This window comes from Homarus americanus, unplaced genomic scaffold, assembly GCF_018991925.1.
Source record: "Homarus americanus isolate GMGI-L3 unplaced genomic scaffold, GMGI_Hamer_2.0 scaffold16430, whole genome shotgun sequence".
Taxonomy (NCBI): domain Eukaryota; kingdom Metazoa; phylum Arthropoda; class Malacostraca; order Decapoda; family Nephropidae; genus Homarus; species Homarus americanus.
The window spans coordinates 1,056,826-1,074,974 of record NW_024729259.1 but is presented as its reverse complement, the minus strand read 5'-3'; the positions used below and the strand labels follow the sequence as shown (position 1 = coordinate 1,074,974).

The following is an 18,149-nucleotide window of genomic DNA, read 5'->3' as shown; positions in this document are numbered from 1 at the left end:
AATAGACAACCTTTCCCCTTATGCCTATATATTTGTTAACAGCGGTCCAATAAGGGGCATACCAGAGGCAGCAAACTGGGCCGCCATGTCAATCTGCACACACAAGACTGGAGCTTCCCTCTTGAGTATTGTTCTCTTATTTTTAATCTACTGTTATTGAATGCAAGTGCATATATCCAGGCACACACGCAGACACCTCCCAATCAACACATAGATAACCATACACAGATACACACACACACACACATATATATATATATATATATATATATATATATATATATATATATATATATATATATATATATATATATATATATATATATACATACACCGTTCCAAAAACACATATTGCACATTTGAAAATCCCCATCATCCACACACATACTTACACATTCTCAAATACATCACACGCACGCACGCGCACACGTGTCATCCAACCAATACAGACACAAAAAATCCACCCAAAGCACACAGACACACACGCCACCAATAACAGCGTATATTGGTTGTTATTCTCGCAGCTCTGGGCTGATATTACCTCTCGGGGACACCTTCCTATCGCTCATCCAATTACGTCGTCCCCTCCTGGACCTGTCATCACCTCGCCCTCCCACTTTTATTTCCCATACATCCGTGACGCCAACCCAATTTTTAGCACCTGTCCTTTCCAATTGCCAGGAGCATTTGAAGAGCTGCCTTGTGTGCTGACACTCGATGCAATTGCAATTTTCCACGTTCCGTACTCGAGCATTGAACTGATGTACTGCAATCTACTGCACCTGGGTCTGTTTTCTTTATACTGGTTCAACTTATTTGACCAATGAGGAGTTTTGAGTCTATACTGTAGTGAGATGTTATGTTTCTGTGCCAGCGATGAAGATGCTAATGACGTATTAATCTAACGTTAAATATAACAAAAAAATCAAGAAAAAACCTTTTGTAACCATTAATAATAAACATCATTCGAGCGGTTATAAAGCCTACCCACAAACCTTTACTGTGGCGGGGTAAATATCGAACTAGTGACGTTGTTACTGTACTATAACGTAGCCGTTACTAGAAGTTATTTCATGTCATTGTTTTCTTTAACTCACCCCGAAAAAACTCTCGTTTTCTTTGACCCCTGACTCCTGTAACCATCGCAAAACCGTTACCTGGCAACACCTGGTCAATTAGGGGGGCAATCTACACCAAAAGTTTATCATGTGGATCTTGCAACATGCTTATCAAACCTAACAAGTTCAGTGCATATCAGCAAAACATTTCTCCGGATATTTTGGGGACAGACAGACTGAACCAAAAACGGCAATTTACCCCACAACTGCGGAAATAATAATAATAGGGAACTAGAAATAACTAAGACCCAGGTCCCTAACTCTGACTATCCACTATGCATGAAAGGGTTGGCCACGGAGATGAAAAATTACCAGCGTCAACAGAGGATCAACCTCATGCATGATAAAACCTTCCCTGATTAATGTAGTTTGGAAAAAAAAAAAAAAATTTTGGAAAATTAAAGAACAATTCAAATGTTTCTTGTATATAACGTAACTGACAACAGGAAGTTAATATTCTTGTATAAAATTAAATAAACGGCCGTCAGGCAAATTGTCTCAGTTCATGTTATTGTTAGTTTATTTATTTAATTGGGTTCATAATTAATTCTTTGTTTGTCTTGATGGCGCAGTAGGCAGCGCGTGAGTCTCATAATCTCAAGGTCGTGAGTTTGATCCTCACTCGGGGCAATAAGTTTTAAAAACAATAGCTCAGAGCGTCTCATGATCTCTAAAATTACTTCCCATGCCGGGAATCGAACCCGGGCCTCCTGGGTGAAAGCCAGGTATCCTAGCCACTAGACCACATGGGAATTGACTTTTATAGTTAATCACAAATTAAGACATAGTGTACTGTCAGCCAAGCCCGAACCATAAACCATGGAGCATATACAAATAGAAATAACATAGAATATTAAGTCTGCAATTGTTCCTGCCTCTCATTTGATCCCCTAAAGACTACTCTTCAGGCAGAATATCCCATTTGGCCGACAATATGGTGCTGTGTCTCGTGATTTGTCTGACCGTGTCGACCACGGCTTCGAATCTGTTTTGTCATCACATGTCAACCAGTCTGACGGCAGAAGTAGGGCAGCCCCTTCACTTCATTGGCCAACAATTCAAGTGTTGACAACTTTCCTCTCTCATAAACACTAAGGATTACTTATATTATTGTTCTCAAAATCTTCTACGTTGTTAATTGCATGGAAAATCAACCTGGGCGAAATAGCGACTTAAAAATATTACTCGCTCACTTCTCATGCCTTCACCTCTGACCCTCGGCCGCAAACAAAGAGTAAGTAGTGTTCCTTCAGATGTTTACGGTACAACTTTATCAAGGTGTTGGTATCTACTTGTCTTTCAGGGTATTTGACAAAAGCTAAGGCACGTGATCTTTACCCGGCTAACAAGCCTTGACTAACCAGCTAGTCTACCAGGACGATACCATGCATCTTGTGTACAGTACAAGGCCTCACTGTATGTACTATATGCTGGGTTTAACCTCTGCCCTTAATGCTGCGCTCGCGGTGAGTTACGTTACCTCAGTTGATGGTGGTGGAATCAGCCGTTTCTTTACACGGGCACATGATCTGGCATGATACCTATAACCTTTGGCGGTAATGAGAAACAAGGTAAAGAGAATATCAAAGTAGTTAAGGTGTTATAAATAAACCGATCTCCTCTACTTTGTCGTCACTTTCACGGTAGCTATCACAAAGTCCGTACCGGTTAAGTTTGGTCTGATTAATTTTTGTTTGACATACTAAACAGACTTCATAGATATAACCCATCAACAGAGCCGTCCCTAGGGGGGTGCGGGGCCCACTGCGGACACCATTTAATCTCTATTTTTTCCCCACAAATTCACACCCTTCCTCACCCCCTCCAACCTTCACAGTGAAAAGGACCCCATGACGTCGCTCCGTCCTCGTACACTCCATCCCTCTGCACTGACTCTTTTGTCTCCCCCTCCTCCTCCTTGAGAAGGCAACTAATATTCGTTGTATTCCCCGTCCGGGAGGCAATTTAGAGTCTCTCTCTCTCTCTCTCTCTCTCTCTCTCTCTCTCTCTCTCTCTCTCTCTCTCTCTCCCTCCAAAAGATGACGCCTATCCTTTTATTTCCCATTTGGGTGATATTTTTTAGTTCTGCCGTGGACGTGATTTTCTGTTTACTCCCACGCCCGGGACGTGATTGTAAGGTTCGCGCCAGGAAGGGAATTCTGGCACTTAAGAACTTGATACATTGGTGTTGGTTCCGTTTTAGGAGTCTAGTGGATGTATATAACGAATCCCTGTTTTTTACTTTGGGGAAACGATTTGATACACACAGTTCCACAGGCCTTTATGTAGCATTTTAAATAAATATTAAAGAAATTTAACAAAATAGCTTTAATTATTAACTACTGCCTGAACTAAGAGTACTTTACATTCAAGTATAGTATAAGCACTGTGCATTAGGTCTTATTTTATAACAACTGACAACGATTAGGAATACAAGATAATTTTTCTATAATATAAACGACCGCGAGCAAAATACCTGCAAGTCCTCAGTCAAATATCCTTCCGCTAAGCATTACCCCATTTCTTTCTCAGGTAGACAGAAGCATCTCTCTTAATTCATAACTGTTGAGGACCATTAAATAAACTCGTCCAAAGTACACGCTGAAAGACCCTGAGATGTTACATTGTTACATCAACATTGACTTTGGTTTTATGTTTTTCATTATGTATAATCATTCATGTATTATTCATTAGAGCATGTCCTTAAAAATGTAAAACTTATTTGACAAGGTAATACTCATATAACTTATAAGAGAATGCGGAAATGTTTGAGGAATGTAAATGTTATCTTCACTATTGAGTCAGTAACTGTCAGCATGTGAAGCTAGACGTGAGTTTCTTCTTAATTGAATGTATTTACTTGTTTCAACGACCAAAGAAAATGATAAAGGAAGTTACAGGAGGAAAAATTTCGGAACTCCCATAATCTACTACACATGATCAGTTTGGCTATATTGTATTACTGTGTAAATCACCGTTGCCAAGACACTGTGACCACATGCAAGATAGAAAATGTAATAGGAGTTCAGGTAAAGTGTCATAGTGATATAATTAAAATTCTGGGAAGGTGTACAAAGAAGACAGTCAAATAGCTATTATGGCCGGTTACTATATCATCAATGGCACCAAATAATGTAACTAAAGGCGTTCTTTGTAAGGCATTTTAAGATGCACGTAATAGCTAACGCGTTAGCTTTCCCGGACTGTCATTAAAAAATATGACATTTGTACCGCGTCTTGGAAATAACTGTTGTACAACACAGTCTTCGGAAAACAATAAAATTAGAAGTGTTATTTGGACGCAATGCGGAAAGAAATAGTGAAGAAAAAATTGGAACTAAAGACAAAAAAGAAAAAGGCCAATAAGTCAACAATAACCTCGGCTTGATCCATTTTTTTTATACAGGGAAGGTGCTCCACTACGGGCTGTATGGCCTCTCATCTCGCGGCTACAGTGTTGTTTACAAGTGTCCACATATAATATACACGTAATACGACGAATTTCAGGTTCGGTATCTGCACTTACAGAACTATAATAAACTTTTCAGCTTTATTTAAAGTATCTTATGAGTAATTATATTAAAGTTTTAATCATATTTGAGTAATTATCAATATTGTTACACCAAAGTCACCAACGACTAATGAAATAGGACAGCGCTACTTAAAAATGGGCAGAGCCAAAACAGGTTTCAACTAGGCACAATTCTTTTCGATTTTTTCACGCCATATGCTATATTTTAGGTCCTATCCAATATACTACCACATATCCAACTCTTCAATATTAATCAAAATATTCTCCATAAGCGGCCATGATCCGCGTATTTTCAGTGGGAGAAATCGCTGATTGGTTGTTAGCTATGTGGGTGGTTTGGGCGCTGCACAAGGCTAACGCCTGATCGAGGTGCGAGCTTTTCCCTCTGAATGTGTCATGCGCACGTGTCAAAAGCAGCGTCTGCTCATAAAGAATAGCTTCGAAAATGCCTTACAATAAATGCCTTATATGTCATTATTTCTCGATTATACTCGTATAGTTTGTTAATGCCTACCCTTTGATGGCAATGGCATTTTCAGCGTATAGCACATCAATTTTCTTACACAAAATTACATCTCTTAAATATTTGAGAACATACATTTTTTTTATAATTTGTAATGATAAACGGTCTATTATCTGCCTCGATGGCGCAGTAGGCAGCGCGTGAGTCTCATAATCTCAAGGTCGTGAGTTCGATCCTCACTCGGGGCAATAATTTTCAGAATCACTGTATCAATTTCTCGAGATTACTAAAATTCTTCCCATGCCGGGAATCGAACCCGGGCCTCCTGGGTGAAAGCCAGGTATCCTAGCCACTAGACAACATGGGATCTACCAACTGAACGGAAATAGTTAGTATATCATCATGCACTGTATCTGAAAGGCAATCATGTCTATAATTGACCTTATCAAGGGAACCATAAGTGTTTAAACCCCAATCGAATCCATGCATCAACTGTGTTGGTGACAAGTGCTGGTTTTGCTAGGCGGGGGTTGCAGTGAGGAGCCCGTGATGTGGGCAGGCCGGGGGCGCGGGTGAATATTTTTTCTCAGTTTATAAATCAGAAGAGACGGTCATATAAAATAACAAATGTAGTCCCAATCCCCACCAAATAGAATCACCACCAGTTACCTTACCTAAAGATTCGTCCCCCCCCAAGTTCGGTACAGGTGAAGCACTGAGAGCTGTTCACTCACTGTAATGCAAATTTATGAACAGTAATGAATCGTGGCCATTGGCTGAGTAAAAAATAAATAAAAAAAGGGAAGAGAACTGGCAGTGAAAATTTCCTCGGCTAGTTGGCTGTGAGAAAGAGCTGGAATTTCCTTCACATTTCACCGCCCATACAGGCCAGGAAAATGCACGACTTCCACCTAATTGAAAATGATAAACTACAGTTCAAGGGAGCCAGCCCCCTCGGACCCCGGCGCATCTCTGTGAGGCCAGGTAATGGGACACTCGCTTTGTTGAAGAAAAAATCCCTCGACTACGCAGACAGGTATATTATCCCGCCACTTGCTCTTTCCCTTTGCATGTGTTGGGGTAAACTGGCGGTGAGAGATCCCAAGTGAGGGATATTTTCACAGAAGCTACCCGAGTGAGGGACCCTGAGGGGGTTGTAATTGGACGAGGGAACTCCCATGACTGAGGACCTACGTGAAAAATGGCCAGAGTAGATGCCAGCAAGAAAATATAAACGAAAAGCTGGGGATGAGAGCCACTGCCTACCTGGTGCACTGATCATGGCTGAGGGCGTTTTCTGGGAGCAGGAAATCATTTTGCTCCTACCCAAAAACGTGATTTTATACGTGAACAACATAAGCGTCCGTGGCAAGTATCCTAGTGACTGTGTGAATTACCTTCTTCAGTGGATTTATATGAGTAAGAGAGAGTTGTATAGAAAAGTCAAGAAGTCGGGTTGGTATCGAAACAAGAATATTATGAAAATTATTATTTTTTAGTTGAAAGACGACCATAATATTAATAAATACTGTATATCTAAGGAAACTGAAAACAAATTACGTGAAAATTATTACTTCAGGCGAGATGCAACTGACACATAACCCTTACTACCACTCTTAATTCGCTGCCACACGACAAACAGAAACCCCAAGGTCTTATTTGTTTTTTACGACTCTCGCAGGCTAGAAGGTCAAATAACTATCCATAGATGGCTCTTTTGACATCATTATCTCTGTGGCTTCCCGAGAAACAACGATGAGGAGGAGCGACCAGCATCAGTGTGGCTAAGATGTAAACTAGTCATCTAAAGTCTCTCTCCAGATACCATTACGCAACGAGGGAGATTTATACCATCAACAAAATGACGCCAAAAAAGGGGAAAAAAAAGAAGGCATTAACTTTCCATCCTATTCAAGGGGGACTCGTCCTCTTAACAAAATGGCTCGTTAAAACAGAGTCACGTAATGGTCGCCTTCTCAATCTCGGGTTGGATGGCTCTATCAACTCGTATCTGCCCAAATGACTTGAGTTTTACGAGGTGGAGAAGCTGGGAAAGACCTCACAAAGTTCTTTAATGTTTCCTCCCTACAGACGGCCGCAGCAACAACGACGACGAGTATTAGTAATCCCACCAAACACGCACCTCCGCTTGTGTTTAGAGGTCGTCACTCAAATTCTGTTGGTTGTAGCACTTGTGAGTAAGTTACCCCCACTATTATAATTTTCATAGATCTTCCTTTTTCACACCTCAGTGACCCTGAGTTTTTATTGTTCCTTAATCGGTATCAATATTTCCACGATGATGATGCTAGTGTCATTCCCTTAGATGTGCTAGATCGTATGTGTTACACCCCATTTACCCATGGTGTCGACACAATACTTCCTCATATCGATCCTGATGCCTCTCTACAAAACTCACGGTGTTACACCAACCCAAACTGTAACTATTACTTTCCTGACTCTCCCGAGTTTAGTTCTAGTCTCCTACTACCTCATTCCTTCTCCTTGATTAGCCATAACATCAGCAGTATTCCCCTTCATCTAGATACCTTTTTAGATCAGTGTATATTTTCTATTGCCCACAAATTAGATGTACTTGGGTTCTGTGAGACCAAACTCACTAACGATATTGACCATTTGTATAACATTCCTAATTATAATAGACACTGCGTCAACACGTCACGACACAGTGGTGGTGTCGCCCTATATGTTAATATCAAGTATAACACTTCTGCAAGAGATGATTTAAAGGTTCAGGAGGAGTACATGGAGAGTGTTTTCACTGAATAACGTAACGACACACGAAATATCCTAGTAGGAGTAATCTACAGAAGACCCCACACTAATGTAAGGAATTTTCTTGATAAATTTTCGGAGCTTATCACTATCATAAGTTCAGAGAGGAAACATTGCTACATTACAGGTGATTTCAACCTTGATCTATTAAAATCAGATGTCATACCTGTAACAATAGACACAAGAACAGGCCAAAACACGTCGATCGGAAATAAAAAGTGAAATTTGTATCTGAAAGGAAAACAAGGTAGAATGGGAATATTGTGTACCAAACATTTACGAATTTATAAAAGTCATGTAACAGAGTTGACAAAACACAGTCGTGAAACAGGTTGAGCACATACGAGGGAAGGGGTGAAGCGTGTTTTATGTTACCCTAAAATTTGGGTCAGTTACAAAAATATCTCTCGTGGTGCAGCAACATTCAAGACGCAGTGAGAGCTCCTTTATTATGTTCCCGGGACGAATTAATATCTTCATAGAGAGAGAAAAAAAAATCAATATTCAAACCCCATTAGAATTTTTGTAAGTTATCCGTGGATATGTCTGGTAATGACTACAAACACTGAATTGGTAAAGGGTTCAGTTGAAAGCAGATTAAAATGAATGAAATTGGGTAAGTCAAGGAAAAAACAGTTAGTCTCGTCTATTTCTTACGACAAACAGATCGGTGGTGGAAAGACTTTTGGGGAAACGAAGACGAAAACCATAGACTAAAAGATAATATCAAAACAAAACTGGAGAAGATGATAACAACGATCAAATCTGTCACCTCGATTCCTGATTTGCGATGATGAAGACAATTAATAACCAAATAAACTAAAAATGAACAAATCCCTGACTTTCGAAAACAATTTGCTACTGAAAATTTAAAGAAAAAATTATTATACACGAAAATATACACAATATATGATTCAAACTAAACGAAATCATAGAAGGTTATCCAATGCTTATGATCTAAATAACTCGTATGTATAAATAAAAATCTTAAGCTCAAGGCAATACAGTTTTCGAACACTCGGCAGAGAAAATCAGAACCACCTTCATTATGGATGAATGATCAGTGTTGGCTCCCTGGTGGTGCACAGGCATGGTGAAAAGATGGTGATGCGCAGAAAAGGATGACCAATGGAAGAACAGAATGATTATGGAAGGGTAGTAGTAGCAGTAGTGCACAGATATAACTAAAAGAATGGTATCGGTACACAGGGATGGTGAAAGGGTTTTAGTGCACGGGGGATCGTATAAGGATGGTAATGGAAATTGATGGTGAAAGGATGGTGAGGTGGGGGGGCACTTTCTTCACCGTGGCGTCACACCTCCGAGGTATTTCCATGATCTTGATGTATGTTTAGGTTAGTCCATTTATGGTGAATAACTCCCTCAGTAAACACAGGACTGCCATCCTCCCTGCCACCATCCCACTTCCATATACACCCCCCATCACACACACACACCCTCACACCCTTTGCATTTAACATTTCCCCTTCCATTTACTACTACCCTTACATTTACATTTACACTCCCCTTACATGTACAGCGGACAGGTACAACAGTGAGGGGAAGATGCTATGGTAGGGTCGGGGGAGATGCTGAGGTAAGGGAAGGGGTGTTGCTACGTCGAAGGAGGAAAGAGGAGAGTTGAAGATGTCACAATGAAGGTGAGAGGAAGGAATCGTGGTGAGGGGAAGGAATCATGGTGAGGGGAAGGACTCGTGGTGAGGGGAAGGACTCGTGGTGAGGGGAAGGACTCGTGGTGAGGGGGGAAGGATCGTGGTGAGGAGAAGGAATCGTGGTGAGGGAAGGAATCATGGTGGAGGAGGAGTCATGGTGAGGGAAGAATCATGGTGAGGGAAGGAATCGTGGTGAGGGAAGGAATTATGGTGAGGAAGGAATCATGGTGAGGGGAAGGAATCGTGGTGAGAGGAAGGAGTCTGGTAAGAGGAAGGAATCATGGTGAGGGGAAGGAATCGTGGTGAGAGGAGTCATGTAGTGAAGGAACCATGGTGGGAAGGAATCATGGTGAGGGAAGGAGTCATGGTGAGGGAAGGAATCATGGTGAGGAAGAATCGTGGTGAGAGGAAGAGTCATGGTGAGAGGAATCATAGTGAGGGGAAGAATCGTGGTGAGAGGAAGGAGTCATGGTGGGGGAGGAATCATGGTGAGGAAGAATCATGGTGAGGAAGGAATCATGGTGAGGGGAAGGAATCATGGTGAGGAATCATGGTGAGGGGGAATTCGTAGTGAGGGAAGGAATCATGGTGGAGGAGGAGTGAGGTGGGGAGGGAATCGTGGTGAGAAAAAGGAGTCATGGTGGGGAGGAATCATGGTGAGGGGAAGGGCTGGTGGGGGAGGGAATCGTGGTGAGAGGAAGGACTCGTGGTGAGGGAAGGAATCGTGGTGAGAAGGAATCATGGTGAGGGGAAGGAATCGTGGTGAGAGGAGAGAGAGGACTCGTGGTGAGAGGAAGGAATCGTGGGAAAAGGAGTCATGGTGAGGGGAAGGAATCATGGTGGAGGGAGGAGTCATGGTGAGGAAGGGGTCATGGTGAGGAATCATGGTGGAGGAGGTCTGCATGGTGAGGGAGGGAATCGTGGTGAGAAAAGGAGTCATGGTGAGGGAAGGAATCGTGGTGGTGAGGGAAGGAATCATGGTGAGGGAAGGGAACTCATGGTGAGGAGGGAATCGTGGTGAGAAAAAGGAGTCATGGTGAGGGGAAGGAATCATGGTGGAGGGAGGAGTCATGGTGAGGGGAAGGAATCATGGTGAGGGGAAGGAATCATGGTGAGGGGAAGGAATCTTGGTGAGGGGAAGGAGTCGTGGTGAGGGTAGGAAGGAATCGTGGTGAGAAAAAGGAGTCATGGTGAGGGGAAGGAATCATGGTGGAGGGAGGAGTCATGGTGAGGGGAAGGAATCATGGTGAAGGGAATGAGTCACGCTGCAAGGAAGGTACCGCTACAGATACAAGAGAAGTTTTAAGGAAATTTATAAGTGGAAAAAGCTTTACGTGTTTATCCTGTCATTTGTGCTAAGAACTTATTCTCTGACCTGTTGATATTCATGCAATCCCATGTGGTCTAGTGGCTAGGATACCTGGCTTTCACCCAGGAGGCCCGGGTTCGATTCCCGGCATGGGAATATATTTAGTGGTTTGTCAAGGTACATGAGAGAGTCTTGCACCGTAGAAGTATAGTTCAGTATGTAAATAATGTGGCAGATTATGGAGTGGTTGCTTGAGCCAAATGTGACTTTGGAGAAGTGTGTAGGTGTGAGCACGCTATCCATGGCATTTTTGGTTGTATTTTTTGTTGACGTAATTTTTTGTTGATGTCATAATATATTACCCAGAATTAACAGCTAACGTCTTTGTCATCGTATTGAAGGGGTTAAGCGCGTACACCAAGCTATTAAATGCACTAGTTGTCAACGATTAAATATTAAAAAGTTATACACTGGGGGTAAAACATTTAATATTACAAGAATGTACAGATGTATCTTATCAGTCGCTAAGAGATCAGATAAAAACACTAAGTAGTAACTTCTCTGATCATGTTATAATCTAAGACAGAAGAGAACTTATCTATCACGCTAGTCTCCTCCCCTCCCCTACCCTCCCTTCCTCAGACATCTGAAACAAGGATGCTGTCTGCCCACACAATAGTCTTACTGAATACTTTAAGTCTAGCTTAAACGACAACATGTGACCATCACCACAGGTACTTGGGGGATTCTGAAAAAAAAGCTGAACACGAACATCTATCTAAGACTATAAATAAACAAGTATAAGACCGAACACATTGCATTTTGAGTTAAACGGAGCCAATGCAGGTCGGTCCTAAAATAATGCTGTTAATCAAAAGTGGTGTTCATGGTGCTGAGTAACGCAGCTGGAAATGGGATATAAATATTAATTAGCAATGGTATATTGCCTTTACCAGCGATTTTTTTTAAGATGTAAACACTGTAGCACAGCGATGCGTTCTCAATGTCGTCCGTGACTTAAGACTCATTCGTGCAACACACCATGCAGCAGCTTGTAGCGTTCAGGGTAAGTTTCTTATTGTAGATTTTTTCAAAACCATTCCCATGCCGGGAATCGAACCCGGGCCTCCTGGGTGAAAGCCAGGTATCCTAGCCACTAGACCACATGGGATATATTAGAAAGGGTTAAAGAAGAGCTGAAATAAGCGCAGAAGTATTTACTTTCCATAAAATAATACATATTGTAGTAATGTTGTTTTCTTACATTTGTGAAGTGATTTCTTTGTCCGCTTTATTCAATCGGAAAGATATAGATTCTATATCTTTCTGATATTATAGAAGTTAACAATAGCATTTTCTCTTTTATTAATCATTACTGACACTCTAAGAAAGCTGCGGTCGAATAGACACAGCGCTCGACTATTCCTTGGGTCAGTGGTTCGATCACCGGGTACTTCCAGTTGGTCCAACTGTAATTGAATACAACTTGGGGAAGTGAAGGCCTCCTTGTGTACCGAAGGCTTAGTATAGTGTACTGTATTCACACTGTCCCAAACGGGCAGTCATGCCTATGGGACCCACCTTCACTAACACTCTGCTCTTTTTCAACTGTCACTTCCGCAATTCAATCTCATTAACTCGTGGAAACAAGTACTAGCGCTTACCCTGGTACAGTATTCCAGCATGAACGCTTTAGAGTTGCTCCTCAGTGTAAGCCAGACCCTTGTTTACTTACCCTGCGTTCAGCCCTCCCCCTTCAACAACACTCGAGATTCGTTTACCAAGTATCTGCAGCTCTCCTCCTGACTCACCAAACTGTACACAATTACTTCCATGCATCCACCTCCGACAATGTTTTCAAGCCTCTTTGCATACGTTGATTACCTGCCATATTTTTTCCTCTTAACCATGCTAACTTCAAGTCTATGTGGGAAAAAATAAAAAGTTCTTCATCGATCTGAGGACAGAACCAGGACCACTACTGATGATGCAACACACAAACTAACCTTTCCTTCACCCCCTCACCGCTCATCAACTCCACATGTTTCCTAACCACGTTGTGTCAACTCTATTATACGTCTTTTGTATGTACATAAATGCTGTTTACATACATCCCCTTTCTCTCTTGTTTTCCTTTCACACATAAATTCTGATTTTCTCTCCGTCAACACATTGTCTTCTGCATTTGCAATATATCCTGGAACATACATGACCCACTAATTATGTATTTTAACAATATAACCTTTGTCCCATGTTCATTAGGGTTATTTTTGGATCATCTGAAGATCACCTTCTAGCTAACTTCACTTAATGATAATTCAACATCCAAACACCACCTCCCTCTCTGGTGCCACCTCCCTCTCTGGTGCCACCTACCTCTCTGGTGCCACCTACCTCTCTAGTGCCACCTCCCTCTCTAGTGCCACCTCCCTCTCTGGTGCCACCTCCTGGTGCTACCTCCCTCTGATGCTACCTCCCTCTCTGGTGCCACCTCCTCTCTGGTGCCGCCTCCCTCTCTGATACTACCTCCTCTGGTGCCACCTCCTCTCTGGTGGCACCTCCTTTCTGGTGCCACCTCCCTCTCTGGTGCCGCCTCCCTCTCTGGTGCCACCTCCCTCTCTGATGCCACCTCCCTCTCTGATGCCACCTCCCTCTCTGGTGCCACCTCCCTCTCTCGTGCCACCTCCCTCTCTAGTGCCACCTCCCTCTCCGGTGCCACCTCCCTTTCTGGTGCCATATACCATTGGCTTGTCGTCCACTTAATGATATATCAGCGATTAATCTCACGAATCCAGCAATACACTCAGCCTGCCTTTGTAACAGAGGAAGTTTTGGTTATGTCAATGGTTCTTTGTTCAGTGTTAGTGTACAGTCTTTACAATAATAATGATGTAATGTGAGGGAGAATTATGGAACTGATGTTTACGATTAACGATGTTTGTGGGTAGCTCATTCCCTTTAGATTCTTTAATAGCAATAAATTTTATACAACCTTATCAAGCTCATTACTTATTAATGTCGACTTTAACAACGAAAGATTTTCCGTGTACAGTAAGTTCTTTCTTTAACTGTCTGGACCACGACGGAGTTGAGGAGCACACACCGGAGGTCTCAGTAAGGTTGTGTGAACGACAAGATCAGAGAGCTCTTTATCCCCAAACCAAACAGTACGAGTAAGAGGGGGGGGGGGAGAAGGGCAGCAGCGGCGTAGCATAAAGAGGATGAAATACACTGACGTTAGGCACGGCTGAAGCACTGAGGGATGCTCCCTCTCACTCTCTAATGCAAAATTATGAACAGTAATGGAATCATGGCCGCTAGCTGAGTCAGGAATACTAAAATGGAAGAGAAAGTGGCCGTGGAAATGCCTCCGTTGGTTGGCCGTGAGGAAGAGGAGGAATTCTCTAAAGATTTACATTTCGTCCGCCCACAGAGCTCTGGAGTGCATGAATTCACCACCTAACTGAAAATCATGAAGCACGCCATCAGAGGGAAGCCACAGACCCAGCCGAGGCTACCAGAGAAAAGACAGACTCGCTTTATGCTGGGGGGAAATGCCTAAACTGCGCAGACGGGGATTATTCCGCCACTTGATCTCTTCTTTTCATTTGTGTCGGTGGAGAAACTGGCGGGGTTAGACCTCGAGTGAGAGGGATATTTACCAAGGAGAGAGGACTTGAGGGATGGAGGAGGAGGAGGAACGATCGCGGCAGAGGCAGAACAAGGAGGCAGGAAAAGGAACAAGATGATAGGCAACGAAAAATACAAAAATATAAAAATAAAGAAAAATGAAAGTAAACAAATACATAAATGAATAAAGGAAAGCATGGAAGGTGGAACAGAAGAGGGGACGTAAGTTCATATCACTCAGGAGTATTGATGATAGAAACAACGTCAATTAATAAAGTCTTCTTTGTTTGTGAGGCAACAATTCATCTTTTTCATGATGACGGGAATGGCTGAGCGAACTATGTATGTAACTTTAGTGAAGGAAGGGGGAGGATGCAGGAATTTTATCTCGCGTAAAAGGCAACACAAATCTATCGTAACTGAAACAGAATTCCTGAAGTAGTAAATAGAAAAAAATACGTGATGTGTGTCTGTAATTACGATTAATATTTCAAAAAACAATTAGGAAAATAAACAAGGGGGAATAGAGACATGAAACTTGGATTTGGTAGCGAAGTTGATTAGTGATAAAATAGAAGCATTAAAAGACATAGTTAAATAGATGACTGTAGGAATAATATAAAGGAACACATCGAAATTTCGAACTAGTCAACAAGCTTAAAATTAACGATATATAGAGACAAATTATATAAGGTGACGAGCGGGGTAGTTATCATGTAGAGTTAACAATAAAATGATTACATTCTTAGAATCTTTATTGAAGAGTTGATTCCTAATGCACTACAAGTAACACTGTACTAAGTCAACTATATCCTCACTGGCTCGTCGCAGAAACCCAACTGATTCACAAATACACAGACAGAAATGGAGATATTCCTTTCTCAGCTTAACCTAACCTAACCTAACCACACACCGCCTTGTGCATGTGTCTTAGTCCATAAAATGATGATAAAAGGTCTCATAAGAAAAATAAATAAATATAACTAATGAATCAAAGAATAAAAACAAAGTAGAGACGACAACTAGCTGGCCCTCTCTTACGCTGGGGTCAATAGTAGTGACTGGGGTCAATAGTAGTGACTGGGGTCAATGAATTTCCTGAGTTAGGTCTCAGGGGATCGAGCCAGGCCGGTCAGTGCTCCTCTGTGTGTCTATTAACACTGTGGATGTCCCCATCGTCTCCCAGCCACTCAACCTAAAGCGGGAACTTTTTTAGGAGGCGCGGGTTATAGCCAAGAAGACGGAAGAGACACTGAAGGCGCCAGTGTTTTACCTGCTGCATCCAACCCTTAGTTTCCTCACAAGTAACCTAACCTAACCAACCCTTAGTTTCCTCACAAGTAACCTAACCTAACCAACCCTTAGTTTCCTCACAAGTAACCTAACCTAACCAACCCTTAGTTTCCTCACAAGTAACCTAACCTAACCAACCCTTAGTTTCCTCACAAGTAACCTAACCTAACCAACCCTTAGTTTCCTCACATGTGACGTAACCTAACCTAACGTTAACATATTTCCTAACCAAACTTATGTTCAGACTCGTCCACTGTTAAATTATTATTTTTTAGGTGTTAACGGATATATAGAACGAAATCGTGAAAAGAAACAGAGGACTGGGAGCAAAATGGTAAGAGATGTATCAACAAATGAGGTAAAGGTAGACAAAAACAACATTCGCAAAAACAGAAACAAAGAAACAAACACACATGCCTGTCAAAAATTCCCATTCTCACATGACTGTTGCTCGTTCAGAGTCAAGTACAGTAATACCAACCTGGGCGGAATGTCTTTACCAACTGATATCCGCCACAGTTACCAAGTTTTACGAGCTGAACAAGATGAGAAACTCTACCGAAAGTTGTTTAATTCTTCCTCCTCCCCTCTAGGCCGCCTGGGGCAGAGAGGCCTACTATACCTGCGGGCTTTTTTCCTTGATCATCCCAACTCGAAACTTTTTCCTTCATCAAGTGTGTACAGTAATCCTGATGTGTGTGTGTGTGTGTGTGTGTGTGTGTGTGTGTGTGTGTGTGTGTGTGTGTGTGTGTGTGGTGTTGTTGTTGTTGTTGTTGTTGTTGTTCATCATCTCTCTCCTAACCTAAACCGAGGAATAGCGTTAAGGTGTTTAATCATCAGGTGATACAATAACTGTCAAGGTAGTTTGGGTTATTGTATTGATCTTCCCCAACAAAATTACAACTAAAAACATTTGTAATGTCATTTTAACTTAAACATCTTGACATAGTTATATTTAGCTGAATTAGTAGTAGTAGTAGTGGTGGTGGAAGCAGCAGCCCAGAAGCTACGTTACAGCCTGGTTGAGATGTCGAATTTCCTTCTCTCTGCTTAGGTCTACATTGCTCTGCCTCGGGGAAACGAGATCTTCGGCCCCAAAGCCGACAACAGTCGTAGATATTGACTACGAGGCAACAGTCACTGAATGCCACATAGATCTGCGGCTCAACTAACTCATCACAGCTAAGGTAGCTACTTATGTATTAGGGTATTTAATTATAAGGTAATAAATTGGCGGTGAAGGTGTGGCTATTGGGGGAGGCTGGAGGCCACATTTAAAAAACAACAAGTAGTGGTATAGAAGCATTAGGTCAATACTCCGCGTCTCGGTGTAATATATCATTACGTATACCAACACGATCCTTCTGTCAAGGTGATTAATATGGGTGTGTGTGAGGCTGGGTGGGGGGTCTGTGTTTACCGGGCTAATAGACATGACTATTACTACACTGATGGCTTCGGTCACGCCTCACTCCAATCCCCCAGCAGGTAGGTCCTCCCATTCTCTCCCTTCCACTCTTCCCACCCTTTTCACTCTTCACCGTCCCCTTTCGTCCACTCTGCTCAGTCCCTTCCACTCTCTTCTGATCCTCTCATCTCCTTTCAACTCTCTCCAGCCCCTCTCCACTCTTTCTGTTCCTCTCCCTCCTCTCTTCCACTCTCCTCCAGCTCCTCCTCTCCCCAATTCTTCCCTCCTAATAAACTGACCACCGCCGGACAAATAAAGTAACCAGCCAACACACTAACATATCAAACGCTATCAACCTCACCTTATTTATCCGGGTTTTTTATCTGGTTCCTGTATGTATTGGCGTCGTTACCGTAAATTATTCATTTTTACTGTACTTGTAATTGTATTTGTCCATTTTCTATTACTTTCGTTCATTTTCTATTGCTTTCGTCCATTTTATTTGGGGAAAAATGTGGCGTTATAATTCAAATTGGCTTTTAATAACACAAATACCACCACCGTCATTACTACACTTTAACAAATTGAGAAAGACTTACGTATATTGTTAAATTGAGACATGAAAATACACATGACTGGTTCACTATTCCTACGACACAAAGATGGCGGCTGTGATCAAAACTCTGCCTTAATTAGCTGCTGGTCTCATCTTAAAGACAACCTGACAGACTGACTGACGGGCTGAGCGCCGCTAGTTGGCCAACATAATACTAGGGGAATCATCACTAAACCTGAGCCTCACATCTGCCACACAACTGCGAGTCAAACTTTTTCGTGAACCATTAACATAGTAGTTACAACGCAGTAGTACGAAGCAGTTGTGAAGTTTTCAAATTTGCTTCAAACCTTCACCTGATACTTCGACTT

At 42.1% G+C, this 18,149-nt stretch overlaps 6 non-coding genes across 6 annotated transcripts; 3 read left to right on the top strand and 3 right to left on the bottom strand.

Annotated features, from left to right (window-relative positions):
- Nucleotides 1-1,675: 1,675 nt before the first annotated feature.
- Trnam-cau lies at nt 1,676-1,748 on the top strand. The gene has a single exon. It is a non-coding gene; the product is annotated as a tRNA-Met (tRNA).
- Nucleotides 1,749-1,798: 50 nt separating this feature from the next.
- On the bottom strand, nt 1,799-1,870 carry Trnae-uuc. Its single transcript has one exon. It is a non-coding gene; the product is annotated as a tRNA-Glu (tRNA).
- A 3,418-nt stretch (nt 1,871-5,288) lies between these two features.
- Nucleotides 5,289-5,361, top strand: Trnam-cau. The gene has a single exon. It is a non-coding gene; the product is annotated as a tRNA-Met (tRNA).
- A 47-nt stretch (nt 5,362-5,408) lies between these two features.
- Nucleotides 5,409-5,480, bottom strand: Trnae-uuc. The gene has a single exon. It is a non-coding gene; the product is annotated as a tRNA-Glu (tRNA).
- A 5,495-nt stretch (nt 5,481-10,975) lies between these two features.
- On the top strand, nt 10,976-11,047 carry Trnae-uuc. The gene has a single exon. It is a non-coding gene; the product is annotated as a tRNA-Glu (tRNA).
- Nucleotides 11,048-11,990: 943 nt separating this feature from the next.
- Nucleotides 11,991-12,062, bottom strand: Trnae-uuc. The gene has a single exon. It is a non-coding gene; the product is annotated as a tRNA-Glu (tRNA).
- Between the last annotated feature and the right edge of the window lie 6,087 nt (nt 12,063-18,149).